This window comes from Hyperolius riggenbachi, chromosome 2, assembly GCF_040937935.1.
Source record: "Hyperolius riggenbachi isolate aHypRig1 chromosome 2, aHypRig1.pri, whole genome shotgun sequence".
Taxonomy (NCBI): domain Eukaryota; kingdom Metazoa; phylum Chordata; class Amphibia; order Anura; family Hyperoliidae; genus Hyperolius; species Hyperolius riggenbachi.
The window spans coordinates 481,818,974-481,845,524 of record NC_090647.1 but is presented as its reverse complement, the minus strand read 5'-3'; the positions used below and the strand labels follow the sequence as shown (position 1 = coordinate 481,845,524).

General features: G+C 43.9%; 1 long non-coding RNA gene across 1 annotated transcript in view; it reads left to right on the top strand.

Annotated features, from left to right (window-relative positions):
• The first annotated feature begins 3,435 nt into the window (after window positions 1-3,435).
• The window catches only part of LOC137544913 (uncharacterized), a 40,221-nt gene continuing 17,105 nt past the window's right edge, over window positions 3,436-26,551 (top strand). Inside the window, exons 1-2 of the long non-coding RNA XR_011025939.1 lie at window positions 3,436-3,510; window positions 6,043-6,171. This is a non-coding gene — a long non-coding RNA (uncharacterized lncRNA). The remainder of the gene's footprint in view (window positions 3,511-6,042; window positions 6,172-26,551) is intronic.

Here is a 26,551-nt window from a genome sequence, read left to right as displayed (position 1 = left end):
TTTACTGGGTTCGTAGACCAATACGACCGCAGTACATTCTGTTTCATTAGTCCCAAGTGAAGGATAAGGGCCAAAAAGATTTTAATGTCGGAAACTTGGACTGGTTCCACCCGAAAGGCTGAGCATACATGCTCTCCGGGTGCTCGGTGATGAATTGTGTGGCTTTACGGTTGGTCTCAACCACAATTAAGTCCAGGAGAACCTGGGTGATGAACAGCTGCAAAAAGTCTAGGGCCGTTCCTAGATGAGCTGTCGCCACCTGGACTCCAGACTGGGCGGTGAAAGGGGGCACTACGGGTGCGGCGGAATCAGGGGATTGCCAATCTGGTTGTGCCAGCACCTCTGGGAGTCTATGGGTACTACGGGCCCGTCTTCTTATTGGTGGCTGCGATGGGGGTACTACTGCACTTGCCACCGTACCAGTTTCAACTTCCATGCTGACGCTCACCACTTCGCCAGGGTCTACGGAAGCACTGGCACTAAGTCCAGGAGATGCTGCGCTGCTGGTGCCTGCCTCACCAAGAAAACTATCATCAGCGCTAGCACCACCCTGCTGCCCTTGAGGCGGATCCTGCGCCACCTGCGGTCTAACGACTTGGGGTCTGGTACGCCTGGCTCTAGCCGGGACCATAGCCTCGTCATCACTTTCGGTCAAGGAACCACTGCTTTCTACAGGTTCAAATTCGGACCCGGAAGATTCGACGGATGATTCTTCCCAAAAGAACTCATCCGACTGGTCCATGTACCTGTATACCTCGTCATCGGAAAGCCCCCTTCTTGCCATTGTGGATTACTAAATTTATGGGGGTTTCCTCCGAGACTACCCAGAAAAAAAGAGCACCTACCTAGCAAAAAGGGAGTATTTGAGAGGTATTGGGGTTGGTGGGAAGTGGGGTCTCAGAGGCAATCAAACAATCACGGGACAATCAAATACAATTACAGCACAATCGAATCCAATCACAGCACAATCAAATCTGATGCACTCGGAAGGTGGTGGTGGGGGAGGGTGGGGTTGGGTGTGGGGGGGGAGGGTGGGGTTGGGTGTGGTGGGGGGGAGGGTGGGGTTGGGTGTGGTGGGAAGTGGGGTCTCAGGCAATCAAACAATCACGGGGCAATCAAAGCCGATCACGGGACAATCAAATACAATTACAGCACAATCGAATACAAGCGCAGCACAAGCAAATCTGATGCACTCGGAAGGTGATGGGGGGAGGGTGGGATTGGGTGTGGCGGGAAGTGGGGTCTCAGGCAATCAAACAATCACGGGGCAATCGAAGTCGATCACGGGACAATCAAATACAATTACAGCACAATCGACTCCAATCACAGCACAAGCAAATCTGATGCACTCGGAAGGTGGTGGGGGGGGAGGGTGGGGTTGGGTGTGGTGGGGGGGAGGGTGGGGTTGGGTGTGGTGGGAAGTGGGGTCTCAGGCAATCAAACAATCACGGGGCAATCGAAGCCGATCACGGGACAATCAAATACAATTACAGCACAATCGAATACAAGCGCAGCACAATCGAATACAAGCGCAGCACAGTCAAATACAATGCACTTGGACGGTGATTGGGGGGGGGGGGTCTGAGGGCGATTTGAGGGGGTGGGGGGTTGATCAGGAGCCTGCACGGGGCAGACTGAGTCCTGATCTGATGAGAGGCAGACACAGGGGGTTACTGATCGCAGATCAGTTAGTGATCGCTGGGGAGGACAGATGTAAACAAAGAGCAGGGGATGTAATCAGGCGGGGGGTATGAGGGCAATCGAGGGCCTGGGCAGGTGATCGGTTACCCCCGCGGGGCAGTTAGGGTCTGCTCTGATGGGTGGGGGTGCTAAGGGGTGATGGACAGGTGATAGACAGGTGATCAGAGGGGGATCAGAGGGGGATCAGGGGATAAGGTAGCTGTATACAGATGTATACAGTATACAGGGGGGTAGTCTGGGATGGGGTCTGGGGGTGATCTAAAGGTAGGAGGGGGGGATCAGGGGTGATTAGGTGGCAGTTAGGGACCTAAACTAAAGGGCAGCGTCGCTAGTTAGTGGCAGGTGGGGGGGGTGGGGGTTTTGCAGGGGTGCAAGGGTGCTGGCAGGGGTCTGCTGGGGTGATCAGGGGGGGTATGAAGGCTGGGGTGGGAGATCAGGGACTCTGAGCAAAAAAAAACAATGTGTGCTGGATACTCACAAAGTGGTTCCTCCTCGCTGGTGGTCTCTGCAACAATGAGACCACGAGGCGAGGAGGAAGCACGTATAAGGCACTTTGTTTACCTAACAAAGTGCCTTATACTCCCTGATTGGCTCCTTCTGCGGATTCCTCCGCTCGCCGGCTCTGCTAAGTGGCCGGCGAGCGGAGACAAAATGCCCATGTAACGATCCCGGGCGGAGGATCGCGTCACGGATGACGCGATCGCTCCGCCCATGCCCTTAGAAGGACCGCCGCCTCTGTGGGTGAGCCGGTCCTTCAGGGCTTCACTTCCCGGCCGCCTCTGTGCGTTAGGCGGTCGGGAAGTGGTTAAATTGTGTCCCTAGTACAATGTATGGTAATAATATTTTAACTGAAAATTAAGGAGCATTTTTCCATTTAGGGATTTTTAATACTTTTTCACTTATTACAAGAACTTTTTTTGATATACTCATGACATCTGTATTACAAAAGTCCCTAAGGTAACTATTTATCTAAAAAAATGAAATGATGGGATTTTTTTAATTTTTTTTTTTAACAAGTGTTTTATTTCTGTAACTGTGGGGCAGGGATGGAAGGGGTTAAAAGTAATAAAATATAAAAAAAATAATAAACTTGCTATGGAAAACAGTATAGTGGCATCTTTGGCCACAAGATGGTGCTATTGAGACCGTGTTTCTATTAATAGAACACAGCCGAACACGGAAGTGTCGGGTCTGAGAGCTTATGCGACTTTAACAAGCTCTCGGAAGACATGGGAACGGTGATCGGGATCGAGAATCAAAAGTTTCTCACATCCTGATCACAGATGGAGGGGGCTGCGACGGTGGTTTGGCGGAAAACAGCGTGGGGATCGTGAACGCGACGGTAAGGCAGCAGTACGCATATCTACGCCCCTGATCCGCACGTGAAGTTTAAAGGGGCGTGGATATGCGTACCAAGGATCCTAAAGTGGTTAAAATATGTGCAAACATATGCAAATAAGAAGTACATTTTTTCCAGAGTAAAATGAGCCATGAATTACTTTTCTCCTATAATGCTGTCACTTACAGTAGGCAGTAGAAATCTGACCGAAGTGACAGGTTTTGGACTAGTCCATCTCTTCATAGGGGATTCTCAGCATGGCCTTTATTCTTTATAAAGATATTCCCTAAAAATGATTTAAATAATGATGCTGGCCAGCTTCCCTGCTCCCTACACAGTTTTTTGGCAGTTGGACACAGCAACTGCCATTCACTAAGTGCTTTTGAAAATAAATATATCCCTGAGAATCTCCAATAAAGAGATGGACTAGTTCAAAACCTGTCACTTCTGTCAGATTTCTACTACCTACTGTAAGTGACAGCAACATAGGAGAAAAGTAATTTATGGCTCATTTTACTCTGGAAAAAATGTACTTCTTATTTGTATATGTTTGCACATATTTTAAATTTTACAGTTTTTCGCTGTAGTGCCCCTGTAACTGTCCCTCCTAACGGCTTACAATCTAATCACTCTCATAGGCTGATGCCTATTTTCAAAATTATCACTGCGCTCCTATGGTACCCAATATAACAGGGGATCGCAGCAATGGGAAAGGTCACTTCACCTTAAAAACAGTCAATATGTACGGATTACTGCACTTCCATAACCCTCACGGAGGTTAATACCCTTTGAATAATCACAAAAGAATGCACATAGTGACAAGTACTGCCTTGATGCAACTACAATTAACACCACGTGTTGCACTCCTGGGGGTAGTGCCACCACCTCGGGAAGGATACAACCCAAACTCCCCCTATGTGGCCCCACTCACGAGAAGTGCGTCTTGTCACACTGCATATAAACATAAGCCGGTCAGCCAAGGTGAAGCTTCACTTGTAAAAGTACATCCAGTATTTATTTATAAAAATCGCCAGGAGGGGATCAAACAGTAAAAAACAGCACACTTCGGCCGCGGTACACAGAGTGCACGTTACCCGATCACCTTCTTCCTTATTATGACGTCATCACGTTTCTCAGGCTCCGCCCTACGCGTTTCATCACCGTCGTGACTCATTCAGGGGCTGGAGGAAAGTAGCTGACGTCCGGCTAAAAATACATAACCGCGCCCCCTCCGCTCGCTAGTCCGCCCACGACGCCGCCCTCTATTGTCGCTAGGCGGACTAGCGAGCGGATATGTATTTTTAGCCGGACGTCAGCCACTTTCCTCCAGCCCCTGAATGAGTCACGATGACCGGCTTATGTTTATATGCAGTGTGACAAGACGCGCTTCTGGTGAGTGGGACCACATAAGGGGAGTTTAAGTTGTATCCTTCCCGAGGTGGTGGCACTACCCCCAGGAGTGCAACACGTGGTGTTAATTGTAGTTGCATCAAGGCAGTAATTGTCCCTATGTGCATTCTTTTGTGATTATTTAAAGGGTATTAACCTCTGTGAGGGTTATGGAAGTGCAGTAATCCGTGCATATAGGCTGATGCCTAAGAGAGGGTACGGTAGTGTATGGATCGCAGTCTAAGGCCAAGTTGGGGAGGTGGGTGGGGGGAATAAAAGTAATAGCGGTTTTACTTACAATTAAATTAAAGGCTAATTTCTTTTTAACCACTTAATCCACCGCTACAGTATATATACATCATCTGTGGCATCCTCCAACCCACAATGACGTCATCAAGCCGGGACCCGGGTAACCGGGAATATGCGGCTGTGTGCAGAGCGGGGATCGGAGGCTCGGGCTTCAGGCTCATCGCTGGATTGAGGTAAGGTGAGAGAGGCAGCTTGATTTGGAAATTTTATCCTGGGGACACATCTGCCTATAATGAGGGGTGCCAGTCCTGGCGACGTTACTGTCTCTCTGTACTGGGGGGTGACACATACAAGGGACACATCTGACTATACCGGGGGTGCTGATATTGGGGTCACATCTGGCTATACTGGGAAGGTTGGGCTGATTCTCGGGACACATCTGACTATATTAGGGGGGGACATAAAACTGGTGGCATGGTTTTTATCACTGTGACACTTTTTATTTTTAAACTGGAATTGTTAAAAACTGAGAAATAATGCATTTTTTTTTTCATTTTTGTTCCTTTTTTTCCATTAAAATGCCTAAAAAAAACAAAATTGTTCTTGGGACTAAATACCCCCCATTGAAAGCCTGGTTTGTCTTCAAAAAACGATATAAAGATCATTTAGGTGTAGTCAGTAGGGATAAAGTTATTGCTGATTGAATAGGGACATAGCTAAAACGTCAAAACTGCTCTGGTCCATAAGGGGAAAACAAGGTCTGGATACAAAGTGGTTAAAATACTTTTCCAAGAAAATGTCTTTGAGAGCAAAGTAGATTAGAATACTCACTATTCCTTAAATTCTAACTCCAATTTTTAGCAAGCAGGCCTAACAGAGCACCCATTCTGTATTGTATAAAAAAATGCAAGCTATCATAAACCACTTATTTTAGACTGCCTCCTCCTCTCTTACCCTGAATTGTCAGGCTAGTTCCTGTGCAAACTGGGAGTTTGGAAGTGGGTGCCAAAGCTCCTCCCATTTGGAATTTTCCTCCCATAGTCGTGTAGTCGTGTAGCACAGTGTTATTAAAGTAGCCCCAAAATCTTTCATAGCAAATAATGAAAAGTTTTCATTTCACATATAAATGCTGGAGAAATCAACTGCACAGCTGTGTTTTGCTACATTTGAGGGTAAATATCTGTGGGAGTGCCTTATCTGTAGGTGTGAATCACAGCGCTGCAGGAAAAGACAGATGCTTTAACCCTTTCTGTGCTCCTTGAAAGGTATTCTAGTTAAATATTTCATTTGTTTAAGATTATCATAAATTGAAATTAATGTTTTTTTTGTTCCTAATGGTTAACATGCAGTGCCTAATCTTTTAGAGCAGAGAGGAAGTTCTGAGTTTAGATCCACTAAAGATGAGGAGAAGTAACCTGCCTTCAGTGAAGGAAGTGCAAAAGAAGATGAGTCTGCTACAATCATGTGACCATGACATCATAGCCTAAAATAAGGTATTTATAATTAATTGCATTTGTTGCATTTAATGTCTGACACATGTATAGGTGTGAAGAACATAGAGGGGTGTTTACTGAAAAATGGGACCAGTGACATGTTGACGGATAGTTTGCTATGTATAGGACCCATTTATACATGTTTGTCACCAATGTATTCGCTACCTCTGTTAAGGTAAGCAGAATACACCCTTGTGTGGTACACAATCATTTCACACACCAGACATGTGATATATGCAACGGACACAATTATTATTATTATTTATTGTATTTATAAAGCGTCAACATATTATGCAGCGCTGGACAATGGAGGCAATCTGCAAGGGGTTGGGCAATGGATGGTGACAGGACATCCAGGCACAGCAGGAATCCAATGAAATGTGAACCCAGCCTGAAAGAGTCGCTGTCAGCCATACTATCTCAGAAAAAAAACACATATATAAGTAGATAAATACTTGCTCTACTTACATAATTGCACTGCTGATGTTAGTGATTTTTCTACAGTAAAAAAAGAGAAAATCCTTCTCAGCATTTCCCATTTTAAAGAGACTCTGAAGCCTTAATAAAAATGGCTTTTTTCCTTATATATAGCAGAGGCATGTTTGCCCCTGCTAAAATGCCGCTATCCCGCGGCTGAACGAGGGTCCTTTCCCCTCCAAATCCCCCCTGCAAAATCACGACCAACTTGGTCATAGATTTTGCTACCCCTGTGCGCTTCCGTGTGAGGCAAGGCTATGAGCTGCAGCCCTGCCTCACACGCGTCTTATCAGCGGCTGATCTCCGCCTCTCCCCCGCCCCTCTCAGCGCAGGCAGACTGAGAGGGACGGGGGAGAGGCGGAGATCCACCGCTGATAGACGCGTGTGGGGCAGGGCTGCAGCTCATAGCCCGGCCTCACACGGAAGCGCTCCCCGGGCAGCACAGGGGGGATTTGGAGGGGAAAGGACCCTCATTCAGCCGCAGGATAGCGGCGTTTTAGCAGGGGCACACATGCCCCTGCTATATATAAGAAAAAAAAGCCATTTTAATTATGACTTCAGACTCTCTTTAAGTGTGGCTATTTTGAAGCCAATCCATTTGTCATTTCCTCCCTTACTTTCCTCCTTCCTGATTGTGTATGCACTGCCCGCGCTCCACTATAGAAAATGCATTGTCTCAGCATGAGAAATACTGGCCAATCAGAGAGGCACAGGGGTGTGGGAGAGGAAAACAGGAGGGAAAGAGGCTTCAGCCAATCAGGCTGCATTAGTTTAAGTCTGAGGGGAAGTAGAGCAGCAAAAAAGGACAACCCAGCATGCCCTGCAACTTCCTTTTTGCGTACCAAATTTTGTGTGTACCAAATAAGAGTGAGGTAAACTGGGGAATGATCATTTATCAACAAGAAAAGTAACCTTATTACTTGTTTACCAGATAAAAATAAAGAATTGATTTTTTGATTTTGTGCCCGACAGTTACACTTTAATTAGTCTAGGCTTTATTTCTCTTTAAGCCTACTCCTATTAATTTCTTCCCTAATATAATTGATTAAAAAAAAAATCTCACCTTCTGGCAACTAAAGAGAGCAAGGGTAGGTGGAGAGATGTAGTCTTTATTTGATTGAATAAAGCCTTGGGGTCTGAGCACGCTTGTTTCTGCACTGTGTATTATTGAATTGTTGCAGAAAAATACACAGAACTTTGCTAGTGGGCTCATGCTCTTGTTAACATGCTGGTGTCAAGACCGCTTCTGCTAATAATCTAACGTGGCGCCTGACCCTCAGAAAAAGATCTGGACTGCATGTTGTCCGAGTGCCAGATGAGGACATTTTTTCCTCCTTACCCATTCCACTCTACTGTGTCCTGCACCATCATGCCCCTTTTATAGCAAATTAACTAGCCAAGAGGCTAGTGGCGCTTCTGTACAGAACTCAGGCCTAACCTTCCACCCAAGGGATCAAGTTCTAATCCCTGCAGGCTACAGTAATTGTGCGTGTGTACGCACCTTAACCACTTCACCACTGAGGGGTTTTACCCCTTCAGCAGCCGAGCAATTTTCTCCTTTCAGCGCTCCTTACATTCATTCGCCTATAACTTTATCATTACTTATCACAATAAAATGAACTATATCTTGTATTTTTTCACCACCAATTAGGCTTTCTTTAGGTGGGACACTATGCCAAGAATTATTTTATTCTAAATGTGTTTTAATGGGAAAATACGAAAACATTTGGAAAAAAAAAACATTATTTTTCAGTTTTCCGCCATTATAGTTTTTAAATAATGCATGCTACTATAATTAAAATTAATGTAACTTATATGCCCATTTGTCCCAGTTATTACACCGTTTAAATTATGTCCCTACCACAATGTTTGGCGCCAATATTTTATTTGCAAATAAAGGTGCATTTTTTTCAGTTTTGCGTCTATCCCTAATTACAAGCCCATAATTTATAAAGCAACAGTGTTATACCCTCTTGATATAAATATTTAAAGATTTCAGTCCCTAAGGTAACTATTTAAGTTTTTTTTTATTGTAATTTTTTTTTTATTATTTTAATATTACAAAAAAAAAATATTGGTAACAATTGGGGAGTGTGGGAGTTAATGAGTTAAAATGAATAGTGAAAATAATGTATGTGAAAAATGTTTTTGGGTGTAGTATTACTTTTTGGCCACAAGATGGCCACATTTTTTTTGTAGGCGTCCTACAAGCGTCGGAAGGACGCTTGCAGGAAGGGAGGCTGGGAAACTGAGTTTTTTCACAATGGTCAGCGCGACCATTGTGAAAAAACTCATAGAAGCATGCCGATCATTGCGGGGGGCAGAGATCAACGAATGGGAATGGATTTTCCCATTCGGCGGCGGCGTGCACGATCGCGGGAGTGCGCGCACGTGCGAGCGGGAGCGTGGACAGCGGCGGTAGCGGCGCGGGGGGGGGGGGGGGTGCGTATATCTATGCTCCGGGCAGGGAACTGAAGTCCAAAGGGGCGTAGATATACTGTACCCGGGCGGCGAAGTGGTTAAGATCCTGGCCTAAAAGGATACCCGAAGTGACATGTGACACAATGAGATAGACCTGGGTATGTACAGTGTCTAGCACACAAATAACTATGATGTGCTCCTTTTTTTTCTTTCTCTGTCTGAAAGAGTTAAATATCAGATATGTAAGTGGCTGACTCAGTCCTGACTCAGAAAGGAAGAAATTCTAACTATAAAACACTTTCCTAGCAGAAAATGGCTTCTGAGAGCAAGAATGAGATAAAAAGGGGAATTTCTTATCAGTGAGGGTCACACTGTAGTCACTTCCTGTCTGAGGGCTGGAACCCACAAGAGCGGTTTTTTGAGCATTTTGGCAGCGCTGCGATACGCTAGCGTTTTGCCAAAACGCTCAGCTGATGTTAATGGATGGGGCAACTTCCACAGGAGCGTTTGCGTTTCTGGGAAACGCAAACGCAGGACCTGCAGCATTTTGGGAGCGTTAGCGCTTCAATGTAAAGTATTGAAACGCTAGCAGAAACGCTCAGCAAAACCTAAACTGAGCGGTTTTGCTAGCGTTTTGCGGTTCAGCACACTGTAACAAAATTAAAAATAATTCACAGGACCAATCAGGATAAAAACGCGAAACGCAAAACGCTACACAACCGCTGAGCAAAAAAATACACTGTTGCAAAACGCGACCGAAAACGCGCATGAATCCGCTTGCAAACCGCTCAGACAAAACGCTAGCGGTTGCGTTTTGCGTTTGCGGATTTCAGTGGGTTCCAGGCCTGAGTCAGGATCGAGCCAGCCACTTACAAACCTGATATTTAACTATTTTAGGCAGAGAAAGAAAAAAGGAACACAGCATAGTTATTTGTGTGCTAGGCACTGTACATACACATGTCTATCTCATCATGTCACTTTGGGTATCCTTTAATTCAAATAACATTTTTTACTAAGTTCATTGAAAGGAGTTGTTTTCATACAGTAAATAAAATAACTCTTCAGCTACTTGCAAGCAAAAAGGTACTCATCATCGCTGAATCAGGGCGTCTTGTGCTCTGGCTTTAAAGTGGGAGACCAGGGTTTGAATCCTGGCTAGGGTCAGTACCTATTCAGTAAGAAGTCCTTGGGCAAGGCTTCCTAACGCTGCAGGGTGGCCCCTTGAGCGCACCCTTAGAGTCCAACAGGAGAAAAGCGCTATACAAATGTTAGGATTATTATTGTCTTTTTGTCTTCTTCCTCACCCTCCAGTGGTTTGGAATAATGGGGTCAATACACAAACAGGTAAAAATGACATTATCTCAGCCCGTATTACCTGGATAACAAGCAAGTTACTTTGGTAATGTGAATTACGTAAGTAGAGTGACACGCGTTATCGTAGCAACACACCTGGTTATCCAGGTAATGTGAGTTGTGCTATTTGAGTAACGTGCGCTGTGTGTGACGTGAATACCCTGTGCACAGCAATTTTACTGCTGGTTCGTGCATCACCTGCAACTGCATCACCCCCCCCCCCCCCACAATCTCAGATCAAATCTTGGTCACCCCCAGAGTCTACCTCAAAACCTTTGGGAACAGAGTCATGCTGCTCCTACACTTTGGAACGCCCTGCCAAACTCAATCAGGATATCTCCATCAATGGAAGCATTTAAGTCCAAACTGAAAAGCCACCTATTTAGTCTGGCATTTGTAAACACCTATTTCTTCTGCAACACAGTCCAGCCTGCAACCCTGTATTGATCTGAGACATATCTATGCGCTATGAGTCCTATGAGAGAAAAGCGCTATACAAATGTTATTGTATTGTATTATCAACTCTATTGTGAGCCAGTCCTTCTCAGCTAGTGTCCTAGCAAACAGCCCGGGCATTTTACCCCTGATACTGTGCAAAGCATGATGGGATCTCTGATATTGTTGTTCACGTTGCCTAGCAATTCGGAGAAGAAAGAGGATATGGTTCAACGTGCAAAGGGGAAGATAATCATATTTAATTATTTTTTTGCAGGCACTCAGGAGAATTTAAAAAGGTTAAGTGCACTATAACTGCACTTGTCCTAAAAAGAAGAAAAAATATCTTGCTTAGAGTCTAAAGGAAAAACTGGGTAGGACCAATTCCGGAGTATGGAGTATCTGCTTATTGTCCACGCTGAAAGAAGTCCAGATTGCTGAGAGCTAATGCCTCCCAGATACATCGCCCTTGAAGGTTATTGAGTTATCAGCCAAGTGCAACAGACAGAACACTTAACTGTATTATTCACAAACAATTACGGTGTTTCTGTACCTTGTCTGTTACTTTGGATCACATCTGAGTAAGTCTGAAGAGCACTTGAGTGCCCCTACTCCGGATTAGTTTCCTTGGTACTGCTTGTTTGCACCTGTGTTGCTAATAGTGCTCAGACTAATCAGCAACAGAGTTAGTTTTACAGCCAAGTCCTCAGTACTACCAAAGGAGCAAAAGCAGTTCCAATAGAAAACAGCTGTATCTATGAACCTTACGAGGGTGATTGATCATGTTGAAGTGTAGCTGTCATTACAGCATACTGGGTATGTAAGATTAGCTAACACACTGTAGTTCCATTTTTACTCTTGCATCGAATATAAACTAGCTGATGTCATTTTTTTGTCTTCACCATACATTACCAACTTATCTACATTGCACCACTAATAATGCTGAAGACAAGAAAAACTATCTGTATTTTCTTTGTTTTCATTGTTTTTCCCCTTTCTAGAGTACGGTCCTATGCCATTGCCTTAAAAAAAAGTGTTTGCTGTGCTATTTGTCTTTTGGGGATGAGTCTATAAATCGTAATCAGTCACATGTACAACAAATGGGAGGACAAAAATAGAAATAAAATCCAATCTAATCATCTGGATGAATGATAGCTTTTCCTGAATATGTTTCACTTCCTTTTCTAACATTGTTAAGTGACAGAATTGATTCATGTATTTTCTTTATATGATATATAATACAAGGAACTGTAATTCTATAGAGGACTTCAGGTGTGATGCAACTGTGTCACACATCCCATAACTTCAGATCAGCAGAATGTAATAACTTACACACCCCCAGAGTCCAACTCAAAACCATCAGAGCCAGAGCTTTCTGTCATGCTGCTGCTACTCTTTGGAATGCTTTGCCACACCCAATCAAGACAGCTCCAACCCTGGAGGCGTTTAAATCAAAACTGAAATGCAACCTGTTTTTTCTCGCATTCATGATCACATAACCTTTTCCCTTGTAAAATGTCACGAACTGCAACTATGTACTGCTCTAAGACAATTTTATACAGTTTGGGTCCTGGGGAGAAAAGCACTTTACATATGTTTTCATGTTCAGTAGTTGTTCTCCAGTCACCAATGCACCTGGGGGAGGGGGGGGGGGGGTAATTAGGCAGTAGTGTTGACACATTTGGCATATTCAACTTTGGCCAATCAGGACCTAAATCGTGTGTACAGAGATTCAGGTTTTCATCATCAGCATTCGGTACAAGGTTTCAAATTCAAACATACTGAATGTGTCAACATACTAGGCTGGCAACACTCTAACTGCTCATACAAGTGTAATTAAAGTGTGCAAGGTCTTTAGGGCACTTATAGCGGTGGAACGCCGAGACCCACGCTGAGACGTAAACCTCCGGGTCTCGGCGGGCCGCTGACGTCACTGGAGTGCATGGCGCTCAGCTCCCATTGGATAAGCGGCAGACGCGTTCTCAGTACGCGCTCCACTGCTGTAAAAAGTAGCCACGTGGGTACATTGCGTGTCAGCTGATCTGTTGTTGGTTAATTTGGATTCCTTTACTTTCCGATTGGTTAGTCCTGGTATATAGCTAAGGTGAGCGCCCTCAGACATCGCCCGTGATAGCATTAGCTGTGGCTTGTTGCTGGGTATGCGCTCATACTCTGATTGATCTCTGTTGCCGACTTTGCCTTGTATCCTGACCAAGTTTACTCTAGATTGATTCCCGTTGCTGACCACTGCTTGTTCCTGACTTTGCCTTCGATTGGATTACCTGTTGCCGACTCTGCTTTGTACCTGGACTTGTCTGATTGCCGCCTGTATCGACCCCTGCTTGATTAAAGACTCCCTTGAACTCTGCCTGGACCGACATTGGCTTGAACTGACCACGCTACCTGTAAGGTGTTTGAACTGCCTTAATCAGTCTGCAGTCACCTATCATCTGGACTGCCTCAGCCTTCAGGCCTCAGGCGACTATACTACTTGTGAATACTGTGACTTGTATAATAACTACTGGTTTGTTTGGTGAATACTATCTGTCAGTCTGTATGCTACATCTAACTGCAGGGTTACTGTAGTTCTGTAGGAGTTTGTGCAGGTGTTACTGGCTGGGTTATAGGTCAGTCATATGGGCATACAGTCTGACCTATAGTCATTGACCAGACTAGCCTGACAGTATCATGCCCAAATACCCCCTAAGCAAAAGGAGACCAACGGGGGTCTCCACTATGGAGGAGTTACAACAACAAATACTGCTCCTCACAGGGACTGTAAATGCCCTTATGGAACAAGTATGTGCTCAACAGGTACAACTGACTCAATTGACCAATGCCACCCCACGTACTGAACTGCCTGTTTCTGCTTCTGATTGTTCTTTGCCTCCCCCTGCTCCTTCACTCAGCGCACCTATGGATCCAAAAATGCCTGTTCCGGATAAATTTTCTGGCGCCAGATCTCAATTCAGTAATTTCATGAATAACTTTCTGTCATATTTCAAAGTCCGTTCTCAATCCTCTGGTTCAGAATCTCAAAAAGTGTCTTTTGTCATATCCCTGTTACAAGGGGATCCACAGTCCTGGGACTATGGCCTACCCTCTGAGCATGAAGCCTTGACCTCAGAGGATAACTTGTTTAAAGCTATGGCTGTTTTGTACTCTGATCCTGATGTTACTTCTACTGCAGTACTGTACAGAAATTAAGGAATTACGACAAGGTCATTGCACTGTTGAAGAATATGCTACAGAATTCAAGTGATGGGCAGTCTCAACTAATTGGAATGATTGGAATGATTCCGCTCTCATGGACCAATTTCTGTTTGGACTATCTGATATTGTTAATGATATTCTTGTCAGCCATCCAGTATCTTCCTCCCTTGAAGAAGCTAATGCTTTGGCAATCCGGGTGTAATGATCTGCTCTGCTGTCTGCACAGGCAGACAGCTTTTTGACCATTTTTCAGGTCTGCATGCTGCAGGTCCCTGGAAAGGAGACCTGTTTTCACTCTGCAAGTTTCAGACTTGCTGTTCTGGTGAGGGATTTGCATTCACGTATCTGGTTATTGATAGTTCTGCCTCTCTTGAAGGCTTGCAGTATAAATGCCATTTCCTCCCAGAATTCCCTGCTGGTCATAAAGGTTTGGTTCTGCTGGACTTACCTTGAGTTTCAGCCCCTCTGCTAACTGTTTGCTAATATTGTTTTAGAGTAGTCCTTGGGAGTGCACTAGCATTCCTTCTAGTGCAGTCAGATTGTTTATTGTCTGTATGGCCTAGTTCTGTCCTGTCTGTTTGGATCGCACCCGCCCTAGAGGTAGAGGCGGTGGATCCTTCTGTACTCTGTCTTGGAGTGTAAGCCAGAGCTGCTACTGGTTACTCCTTCTGTCTGTCTTGTCTGGTCTGTGCGTTGGTGCTGTCGCCAGCAGTGGATGACAGTAAATCGTTCTGTCCTGTTCCTAGATTGCATTCGCCCTAGCGTTAGAGGCGGTGGATCTCTCTTGTCTGAACCTTGGAGTTTAACCTTAGCTGCGGTTGCTACTGGTTACTCCTTCTGTCTGTCTTGTCTGGAACGAACGCTTGCTGTTGTCTGGGTGAGGCAACCGATTAGCAAGCGTTCGCGTTCTTTGTTTATTTTCATTTTCCGTGTTTCATCTGTTAGGGTTGGTACGTTTTGTCACTGTTGCGCTTAACGTGCTGTGACCGTACCTTGAAAGCGATTTGTCGCTATTGCGCTTAACGTGTGGTGACCGCATTTAGCTAGTCCTGTCTGTTCCTTCGTGTTGGATTGCAGGTTGCTAATTGGATCTGTCTTTATTCATTCTATGTTCTGTCTTTACTCCGTCTTGTGTCTCTGCTAGCAATCACCATTCTTGCGATTGCTTTCTCACTTTGGTCTTCGCTGTTGTATGTCAACCCGTCGCTGGGTGGCGACTAGATTGGTGGACATACATACATTCTGTCTCTGTGCTCACTCTCTCTCGAGTGGCTATCTTGCCCTATTTTGCTTCACTTCGTACAATCTCTTTCTGGCATCTGTGGTTGTACAGAGACCGAGTTCCTCTGTACTCCACAGCTCCATCTGCGGGTTGGAATTCCTCTCTATAGGTGCATTTGCACCAAAGCTGGGTTCCCTTATCCAAACGCTTGTGGAGGGTTTCCGCAGTGTCAGCGCACATGTTTTGCGATGACCACGGAGATAATTCCACAAACGTTACACCGGGTTGACAGACGAGTCAGACAACCCTGCTAGGGACGGTCTCACATATCCATCCGTGCAACTGTTCCTTCCAATAATAATAACGTCACAACTACTACTGAGGAACCTATGGAGTTGGGGTTTTCAAAACTTTCCTTAGCAGAGAGAAACCGGAGAAATACTGAAAGGTTATGTTTCTATTGTGGAGAACTTGGACACATTGTTCAATCATGCCCTAACAAAATCGGTCAATGCTTGACTGAGGTGGAGAGAACCCAGTTAAGCAATCAGAAATTCTCTCTAGAAAATAATCTTATCATGCTACCAGTCTCCATTATTAAAGATGAAATGGTGTATAATTACCAAGCCTTAATCGATTGGGGGGCGGTGGGCAATTTCATGGACATTTCCTTAGTGGAAACGTTATCCATTCAGACAACTGCAGTGTCTGAATCGATACACATCACTGCGGTTGATGACACCGTGTTACAGGTCATGAAGTTTTACTGTTTGAATTTACCTTCTTATGCAATCATCCTTGGGTTACCATGGATGAAAAAAAACATAACCCAGTGTTTGATTGGCAGTCCGGTCAGCTGGTTAGCTGGTCTGTTCAGAGTAATAATGACTGTTTACAGTTGTGTTAAATTGTACCAAACTCACTGAACAAAAATGACCTCATGTTTACCAAGAATTTGCAGATGTGTTTTCTCCAAAAGCAGCTGATGTGTTACGCTCTCATAGACCATATGATTGTGCTATTGAGCTTCTCTCTGGTAGTATGCCTTCTCGTGGTCGGCTGTACAATCTGACCAGGCCAGAAGAGCAGGCCATGAGGGAGTATATCCAGGAAAACCTCCAGAAGTGGTTCATCCGAACCTCTTCCTCACCAGCTGTTGCAGGATTATTTTTTTGTACAGAAGAAAGATGGTGGTCTAAGACCTTGTATTGATTATAGAGGGCTGAATAAGGTCACTGTTAAAAATCGTTATCTGTTACCTTTGATTGATGATTTGTTCTCTCAGGTTGTGGGGGCTAAGATTTTCTCTAAATTTGATCTTAGAGGTGCTTATAACCTTATTTGTATCAGAGAAAATGATAAATGGAAAATTTTTCAACATTTTGTTAATGATATATTTTGTGAGTTCCTTGGCAAATTTATGGTTGTATATCTTGATGATATCTTGATCTTTTCCTCTTCCTTGTCTGACCATGGTGACCATCGTGACCATGTGAGAAAGGTGTTAACCAAGTTGAGAGAAAATCGATTATATGCTAAGTTGGAGAAATGCATATTTGAGGTGAATCAAGTCACATTTTGGGGGTACGTAATCTCTGATACTGGGTTGACCAGGGATCAGGAACGTTTGAGCTGTATTAGAATGGCCTCAGCCAAAAAGTCTTAGAGCATTGCAACGCTTTTTGGGGTTTTCCAATTTTTAAAGGAAATTCATTTGTCAAAGTCGCTCCTCTCACAGATCTCATAAAAAAAGGGGCAGACCTGTCAAATTGGAGTCCTAAAGCTGTTGTGGCTTTTGAAGAGTTAAAACAGGTCTTCTGTTCTTCTCCTATTTTGGTCCACACAAATATTAAAAAATCTTTGTCGAGGTTGACGCATCTGAGGTAGGAGTCGGGGCTGTTTTGTCTCAGTTTTCTGGCAGTCCTGAGCAACTACACCCATGTGCGTTTTTGTCTTGGAAATTCTCTCCTGCAGAGAAAAATTATGATATTGGGAACAGAGAACTATTGGCGATAAAATTAGCTCTAGAAGAATGGAGACATTGGTTGGATGGTGCAGAAAATCCTGTGACAATTTACACCGATCATAAGAATCTCAAATACTTTGAGAACACTAAGTGGTTGAATTTACGACAAGCCTGTTGGGCATTGTTTTTCTCTAGGTTTAATTTTCGCATCACTTATAAACTTAGTTCAAAAAACATTAAGGCTGATGCCTTGTCAAGATAGATAGATTAAGATAACAATATGGATCCTGTATCCATAAATTCTAAGAAATGTAAATTGTCTCCTGACCTTTCCAACCAGTTTCTCAAAGTTCAAGACCAGGCACCTCAGAATAAACCTCCTGGAAAATTGCACACACACCAGGCTAAGAAGTTACAATAGTGCGTGCCCAAATCCTCACCCTTGTACCTGAGGGTCCACAAGTCACAGTCTCCAAAAGGATAGGCAACGCACTCCAGATGTATTATAAGCTCTTATACTTTATTGCATAGTAAAGTGAAAGGCAGCGACAGCTCGCTGTTTTGGCCCATACGTCCTTTATCAAGTTGCCAAAGTGTCATACATACAAACACAAGCCAACACCAATTATATACCCCACATTCTGCCCAAAAAATTTTGGGACAACATCGCATCTGCGTAGTGATACCTTTAACTTGGCTGCAGTTGTGTGTATGGCGTGGTTTTGTTTATGTTTATTGTTGCTAGGAGATGGCACTGCCGTAATTGGCTGTGTTCAGTGCATCTCCTTCAGTATTTGACACGCCTCCTACTGCATCGAGCCGGGGCTGGCCATCCCCCATTGGCTGATAGACTAGCACAAGTGATAGGCTCCTATGGCAGGGTCATGTGACTTGATCCCATGACCGGCAATAACTTACATAGTTAGTTACATAGTTATTTTGGTTGAAAAAAGACATACGTCCATCGAGTTCAACCAGTATAAAGTACAACACCAGCCTGCTCCCTCACATATCCCTGTTGATCCAGAGGAAGGCGAAAAAACCCTTACAAGGCATGGTCCAATTAGCCCCTAAAGGGAAAAATTCCTTCCCGACTCCAAATGGCAATCAGATAAAATCCCTGGATCAGCATCATTAGGCATTACCTAGTAATTGTAGCCATGGATGTCTTTCAACGCAAGGAAAGCATCTAAGCCCCCTTTAAATGCAGGTATAGAGTTTGCCATAACGACTTCCTGTGGCAATGCATTCCACATCTTAATCACTCTTACTGTAAAGAACCCTTTCCTAAATAAATGGCTAAAACATTTTTCCTCCATGCGCAGATCATGTCCTCTAGTCCTTTGAGAAGGCCTAGGGACAAAAAGCTCATCCGCCAAGGTATTATATTGCCCTCTGATGTATTTATACATGTTAATTAGATCCCCTCTAAGGCGTCTTTTCTCTAGACTAAATAAACCCAGTTTATCTAACCTTTCTCGATAAGTGAGACCTTCCATCCCACGCATCAATTTTGTTGCTCGTCTCTGCACCTGCTCTAAAACTGCAATATCTTTTTTGTAATGTGGTGCCCAGAACTGAATTCCATATTCCAGATGTGGCCTTACTAGAGAGTTAAACAGGGGCAATATTATGCTAGCATCTCGAGTTTTTATTTCCCTTTTAATGCATCCCAAAATTTTGTTAGCTTTAGCTGCAGCTGCTTGGCATTGAGTACGATTATTTAACTTGTTGTCAATGAGTACTCCTAAGTCCTTCTCCAAGTTTGATGTCCCCAACTGTATCCCATTTATTTTGTATGGTGCTAGACCATTAGTACGTCCAAAATGCATGACCTTACATTTGTCAACATTGAATTTCATCTGCCATGTATGTGCCCATATAGCCATCCTATCCAGATCCTGTTGCAATATGACACTATCTTCCTGAGAGTTAATGATTCTGCACAATTTTGTATCATCTGCAAAAATAGCAACATTGCTCACTACTGCATCTACTAGGTCATTAATAAATAAATTGGAGAGCACTGGACCCAGAACAGACCCCTGTGGGACCCCACTGCTAACAGTCTCCCATTTTGAGTATGATCCATTGACCACAACTCTTTGTTTTCTGTCCATTAGCCAGTTCCCTATCCATGAACACAGACTCTTCCCCAGTCCTTGCATCCTCAACTTTTGCACCAGACTTTTGTGGGGAACAGTGTCGAAGGCCTTTGCAAAGTCCAAGTATATCACATCTACAGCATTCCCAATATCCATATTAGCATTCACTACCTCATAAAAGCTGAGCATGTTAGTCAAACAGGACCTGTCTTTAGTAAACCCATGTTGATGCTGAGAAATAAGATTATTTTCTACTATGAAGTCATGTATAGTATCTCTTAGTAACCCCTCAAATAGTTTGCATACAACTGATGTTAAACTTACAGGTCTATAATTTCCTGGATCAGATTTTTTGCCCTTCTTAAATAATGGGAAAACGTGGGCTGTACGCCAATCCACTGGGACTCTGCCAGTTGCAAGAGAGTCACAAAAGATAAGATAAAGGGGTTTATCTATAACTGAACTTAATTCCCTTAGGACCCGAGGATGCATGCCATCCGGGCCAGGTGCCTTGTCTATTTTTAATTTATTTAGTCTTGCCTTCACTTCTTCCTGCGTTAAGTATTTAATATTACAGTTAGAAGATTGAGACTCTTCCGCCTCTGTAGTTTGCAACAGTGCTGTTTCTTTTGTGAAGACAGAAGCAAAGAAAGCATTTAATAACTCTGCCTTACCTTGGTCATCCACCATTGAGTTCCCATCCTCATCCTTTAGGAGTCCTATACAGTCAACCTTTCTTTTTTTAGAGTTAATGTACTTGTAAAACTTTTTTGGGTTAGATTTGATATCCTTAGCGATTTGTTTTTCAGCTTCAATCTTTGCCTGCCTAATTTCTTTTTTACAATTTTTATTGCACTCCTTATAATTGCTTAGTGCAGCCTCGGTCCCCTCCTGTTTTAAGACCTTATAGGCATTCTTTTTCCTCTTCATTTTATCTTTAACCTTTCTATTCATCCATAGAGGCCTTTTTTTATTCCTAGACATTTTGTTTCCATATGGGATATACATACTACAGTATTGATTGAGTATAAGTTTAAAAGCTTGCCATTTCCCTTCAGTGTCTTCCCCTTGTAGTACATTATCCCAGTTCACCAAACTTAGTGCCTGCCTAATCTGAGTGAACTTTGCTTTTCTAAAGTTCATAGTTTTAGTGGTCCCGCTGCCCCGTGGCCTATCAGTCACCAGCTCAAACGTTATCATGTTGTGATCACTATTTCCCAAATGTTCTTGAACCTGCACATTTGATACATTATCTGGTCTATTAGAAATGATCAGATCCAGTAACGCATTCCCCCTAGTTGGTTCAGTTACCATTTGAGTCAAGTAATTGTCCTGTAGTGCTGCCAGAAATCTGCTGCTTTTACCAGAATGGGTAGCCTCAATACTCCAGTCAATGTCTGGAAAGTTGAAGTCGCCCATAATTATGACCTCATTTTTACCTGCAGCTTTTTCAATCTGCTGTAGTAATCGCAGTTCTGCAGCTTCATTAATAAGAGGTGGCCTGTAGCATACCCCAATAAGCAATTGGCAACTTTTATTTCCACCATGAATATTTACCCAAACGGACTCCACATCTTCGCAATCTTCCTCCATCTCATCGTTGAGGACAGCTGTAAGAGAATTCTTAACAAAGAGACAAACCCCTCCACCTTTTTTCCCTGTTCTATCCCTCCTAAACACATTGTATCCTTTTAAATTAGCTATCCAGTCATGGCTTTCATCCATCCATGTCTCGGTTATTCCCACAATGTCATAGCCTTTGTCATTCAGAATGAACTCTAGTTCGTCTATTTTATTTGCAAGGCTCCGAGCATTGGTTACCATGCACTTTGTATTTTTACCACCACATTTACCAATTTTGTTTACATGAAATGGGCTACTTGAATTTTTACCAACCTCCTTAATCTTTACACTGTCCCCACCCCCCTCTCCACCCTCCATAATGATAGGTTCCCACTGTCTTTTTACCTCATCTTGTCCATGTATTGAGACTTTATCCTCCCGCCTCCCCCCAGATCCTAGTCTAAAATCTCCTCCAACCGTTTAGCCATCTTCTCCCCCAATGCAGCTGCACCCTCCCCATTAAGGTGCAGCCCATCCCTGCTGTAGAACCTGTAGCCGACTGCAAAGTCTGCCCAGTTCTCCAGGAACCCAAACCCTTCCTTCCTACACCAATTTCTCAGCCACTTATTTAACTCCCTAAGCTCCCTCTGTCTCTCAGATGTAGCACGTGGCACTGGCAGTATTTCAGAAAACACCACCTTGGAGGTCCTTGCTTTAAGTTTATCTCCAAGTACCTGAAAATCCTTTTTGAGGACCTTCCATCTCCCACTAACTTTGTCATTGGTGCCAATGTGTACCATGACAGCCGGGTCTTCCCCAGCCCCACCCAGTAATCCTTCCAGGTTTGATAGCGGAAGTGCTGTGAGCGTGATGCGCTCGTTAATATCATCAAGGCTGATGGGTGGAGACCGGCGCTTTCTCTATGAGATGCGATACCTGGTAGGTGTGTATTTGCTTAGCCTTCGATTGAAGGATTTGAATATGTGCTAAGTTCCCCATCAGGTCCGCTTTTTCTTTCCCAGTATGCATACCTCTTTGGGATCCGCCTTGTGGGCGGAGTGTGGGGTATATAATTGGTGTTGGCTTGTGTTTGTATGTATGACACTTTGGCAACTTGATAAAGGCCGTTTGGGCCGAAACAGCGGCCTGTCGCTGCCTGTCACTTTACTATGCAATAAAGTATAAGAGCTTATAATACATCTGGAGTGCGGTGTCTATCCTTTTGGAGACTGTGATCTGCAAGAGATAGTCTTGAAGCAATTTCATGCAGATAAATCTGTAGGTCATCCTGGGTTTAAAAGAACCACTCAGCTTCTCAGGAGAGATGTTTGGTGGCCGTCTCTCAGTAAAGATGTTGAAATATTTGTGAAATCATGTTCTGTTTGTGCCCGAAGTAAGGTGGCACGTACTGCACCTCAGGGTACCCTGTTGCCCTTGCCTATCCCTGAAAAACCTTGGTTTAATGTGTCCATGGATTTTGTGGTTGATCTTCCAGTTTCCCAGGGTAAAACTGTCATTTGGGTAGTGGTGGACAGATTAGTAAGATGTCACTTTTTGTACCCCTTCCTAAACTGCCTTCAGCTAAGGAATTTTCCCAGATTTTCATTGAAAATATTTTCAAAATCCATGGTGTTCCTGAAAACATTGTTTCCGGTAGAGGCAATTTGTTTCCCAGTTTTGGCATGCTTTTTGTGACAAATTGGGAGTCTCTTTATCATTTTCTTCTGGGTTTCATCCTAAATCTAATGGGCAAACTGAAAGAATGAACCAGTCATTGGAACAGTATTTGAGAGGTTTTGTTTCAGATTGTCAAGAAGTTTGGGTTCAGTTTTTGCCATTTGCTGAATTTGCTATGAACAATCAGGTTAATAGTTCTACCAAGATGTCTCCTTTCCAGATTATTTATGGTTCCAACTCTAAGTTCAATGCACTTTCTGGTATTTCCAATCTTCCTGAGTTAGAGGAATGGTCTTCAAGGTGTAACCAAATTTGGAAACAAGTACAGAATAACATTAGGAATGCTGTAAATACCCAGAAATTGTTTTCTGATATGCACTGAACTGTTGAGGATGAATTTATGCCTGGAGATTTAGTTTGGGCCTCTACCCGTCACATTCCTTTACGCCAGCCTTCTGCCAAGCTGGGACCCAAGTTCATTGGTCCATATCCAGTGATGGAAAAAATCAACCGGGTAACTTATAGAGTCAAATTGCCCATATCCATTAGGGGGGTTAAAGTGGACCCAAACTAAAAATACAAGATTTCAGAAATAAAATCTATTTTCTAAATTATAATAATAAATAGCAACCTTTTTTCAGCTGCATGATGACAAATATAAAATATTTTACATTTATTGGAGGAACCCCTCCCTTCCTTTCAAATTGCCGGGATTTTTCCGGCAAACTGGTGGAGTAGATGGTGTCCGGCAATGGAGGAATTGCTAATGGCTGCCCCCAGTATAACGCTAGCTATGAAAAGAAAAGGGTGAAAAGCATGCACTGAAATGATCATAGGTTTGAAGGAGTGTTTATTTATCTTTGTATGTGTCAGAATGGTGCAACTAAAAATTTTTAATTAAAAAAATGTTTGGTTTGGGTCCACTTTAACTCTTTTCATGTTTCGCTGTTGAAATCCGCAGCTAATTACAATACTTCAGACCCACACCCTCCACCCGTGGAAGTTGATGGTGAACAAGAATTTGAGGTTGAGAGTATTCTTGATTCTCATATTGTGAGAAACTTATTACAATTCTTAACTGACTGGAAAGGATATGGACCAGAAGAGAGATCTTGGGTTCCTGCTAAACAGGTTCGTGCTGATTTAGCAACAAGGGAGTTTTATGAGAAGAATCCTGGCAAACCCAGGTTGGAGTGTCCAGAGTCCACTCCTAAGATAGGGGGTACTGTAAGGTCTTTAGGGCACTTATGGCGGCGGAACGCCGAGACCCACGCTGAGGCGCAAGCCTCTGGGTTTCGGTGGCCCGCTAACGTCACTGGAGCGCATAGAGCTCAGCTCCCATCTCAGCACGCACTCCACTGCTGTAAACAGTAGCCACGTGGGTACATTGCGTGTCAGCTGATCTGCTGACACGTTGCTATGTTATTGGTTAATTTGGATTCCTTTACTTTATGATTGGTTAGTCCTGGTATATAGCTAAGGTGAGCATCCTCAGACATCGCCCGTGATAGCATTAGCTGTGGCTTGTTGCTGGGTATGTGTTTACACTCTGATTGATCTCTGTTGCCGACTTTTCCTTGTATCCTGACCAAGCTTACTGTAGATTGATTCCCGTTGCCTACCACTGCTTGTTCCTGACTTTGCCTTCGATTGGATTACCTGTTGCCGACTCTGCTTTGTACTTGGACTTGTCTGATTGCCACCTGGATCGACCCCTGCTTGATTGAGGACTCCCTTGAACTCTCCCTGGACTGACATTGGCTTCAATTGACCACTCTACCTGTAAAGTGTTTGAACTGCCTAAACCAATCCTCACCAGCCTACAGTCACCTGGCTATCATCTGGACTGCCTCAGCCTTCAGGCCTCAGGTGACTATACTACTGGTGAATACTGTGACCTGTATAATAACTACTTGTTTGTTTGGTGAATACTATCTGTCAGTCTGTATGCTACATCTACCCGCAGGGTTACTGTAGATCTGTATTAGGTAGGAGTTTGTGCAGGTGTTACGGGCTGGGCTATAGGTCAGACATATAAGCATATAGCCTGACCTATATTCATTGCCCAGACTAGCCTGACAAAGTGACTTTATGCTTGCTCAAAATTGTATATACTGTATATATACATATATACATATATATATAATGTTATTAAATGTTATTACCATTCCATTTTAATTTACAGCCAGCTATGACTTACCAAGAGAGACTAGGCTCACCCTAGATTACTTTTCTAGTCTGGAATCTGAACTGTATTGCACTAGTTTTCAGTACTGACTTCCCTCTTCCTGCAAGAGTAGGTAGCTGCACAGCGCAGGAAGAATTGTTGCTTATTTTCCACACTTGCACAAACTGAGTGGCTGGCGGGAAGCTCAGAACCCTCCCAGTCTTAACAGAGTCTGTTGCCATCAGTTGGTAAAGTAGCTAAGCATTTGACTTCACTTATACAACATAGGCACTTTGAAGTAGTGTGAGGCATTAATCATAACAATATGTAGAGCTAAACTGAAGGGATTGCTTATTTTTACTCTTAAGAGGAATTTTACTTGAATGTGAAAATGATGTCACCCTGTAAACAAAGGTCTGTGTACACTAGCCTAAACCGCATTGGAAGCTGCTGTTTCGCATCCATGAGCCATTAGATCAGAAGCACCACTATCACATTTTATGCATGCTAGTATAATGATGTCTTTCATAATGTGCTGCTGAGTTAAAAATAAATGCAAATGTTTGAAAATAATAAGCTGCTTTCAGACATGGCATCTTTGGGTGGGATTTTAGCAAATAGTTTTGAAGCTGATGCCCATTTTGTTTTGTTTTTTATAGTAAATGTCCGCAGCTGTTGGGCGATGTCCAGGGACAGCTGCCTCATTCTACAACAGATGGTTTAATTCTGGCTCTTCTAAACGGATCTACTGCAAAACGGCACTGTGTCACAGTTATTTTGGTAGAATTGTTCATTGAATCGCCCATACAGTGTAGCCCTGACAATTCTCCAAACATCTCATAATGGTGCTCAGTTATTAGAAAACATTTATACTATGAAGCAGGAGGCAGAGATGTTGGTGCAGGGAGATTGTTATGCTGGCTGCTCTCCTCTAGGTGAGAATCATGTAGAGACAAAGTGCCGTACAGGGCCGGATTTACCATAAGGCACTGTAGGCACGTGCCTACAGGCGCCTGCTGATGGAGAGGCGGCTCTCTCCTTCATTCCCTATGTAGAGTCCTGATCAAAGTGTAAATGAGACGTTATTCACCCGGCTCTCAGCATTCCACTGACGGGACCTCCCTTCAGGGCAACTGTAGCAACCTAATATGAAGGTTCCTCTGGAAGCCTAATACGAGAGCTACCTTGGATGGGCAAGGGAAGTAAGGGAGAAATGACAGCAGGGCTAGCCAGCACACTTGTGGTGCGGCGGGGTTCGTAGGTTCATGGAGGGTGAAGTCTAGGGTGCCAGGACATCTGTGCCTATAGGCTCCAGTGAACTAAATCTCTCTCCTTCATTCCCTATGTAGAGTCCTGATCAAAGTGTAAATGAGACGTTATTCACCCGGCTCTCAGCATTCCACTGACGGGACCTCCCTTCATGGCAACTGTAGCAACCTAATATGAAGGTTCCTCTGGAAGCCTAATACGAGAGCTACCTTGGATGGGCAAGGGAAGTAAGGGAGAAATGACAGCAGGGCTAGCCAGCACACTTGTGGTGCGGCGGGGTTCGTAGGTTCATGGAGGGTGAAGTCTAGGGTGCCAGGACATCTGTGCCTATAGGCTCCAGTGAACTAAATCCGGGCCTGGTGCCGTATATACTCACATATATGCTGCACTGTGCAAATGCCAATATAACTCCCCCCTCCCCCAACACACACACACACACACACTTTTGGGATAAAAAACAGGGCAAAAGCCATGAACTGCCAATTAGCTGACCCCCAAATACGCACCCTAGC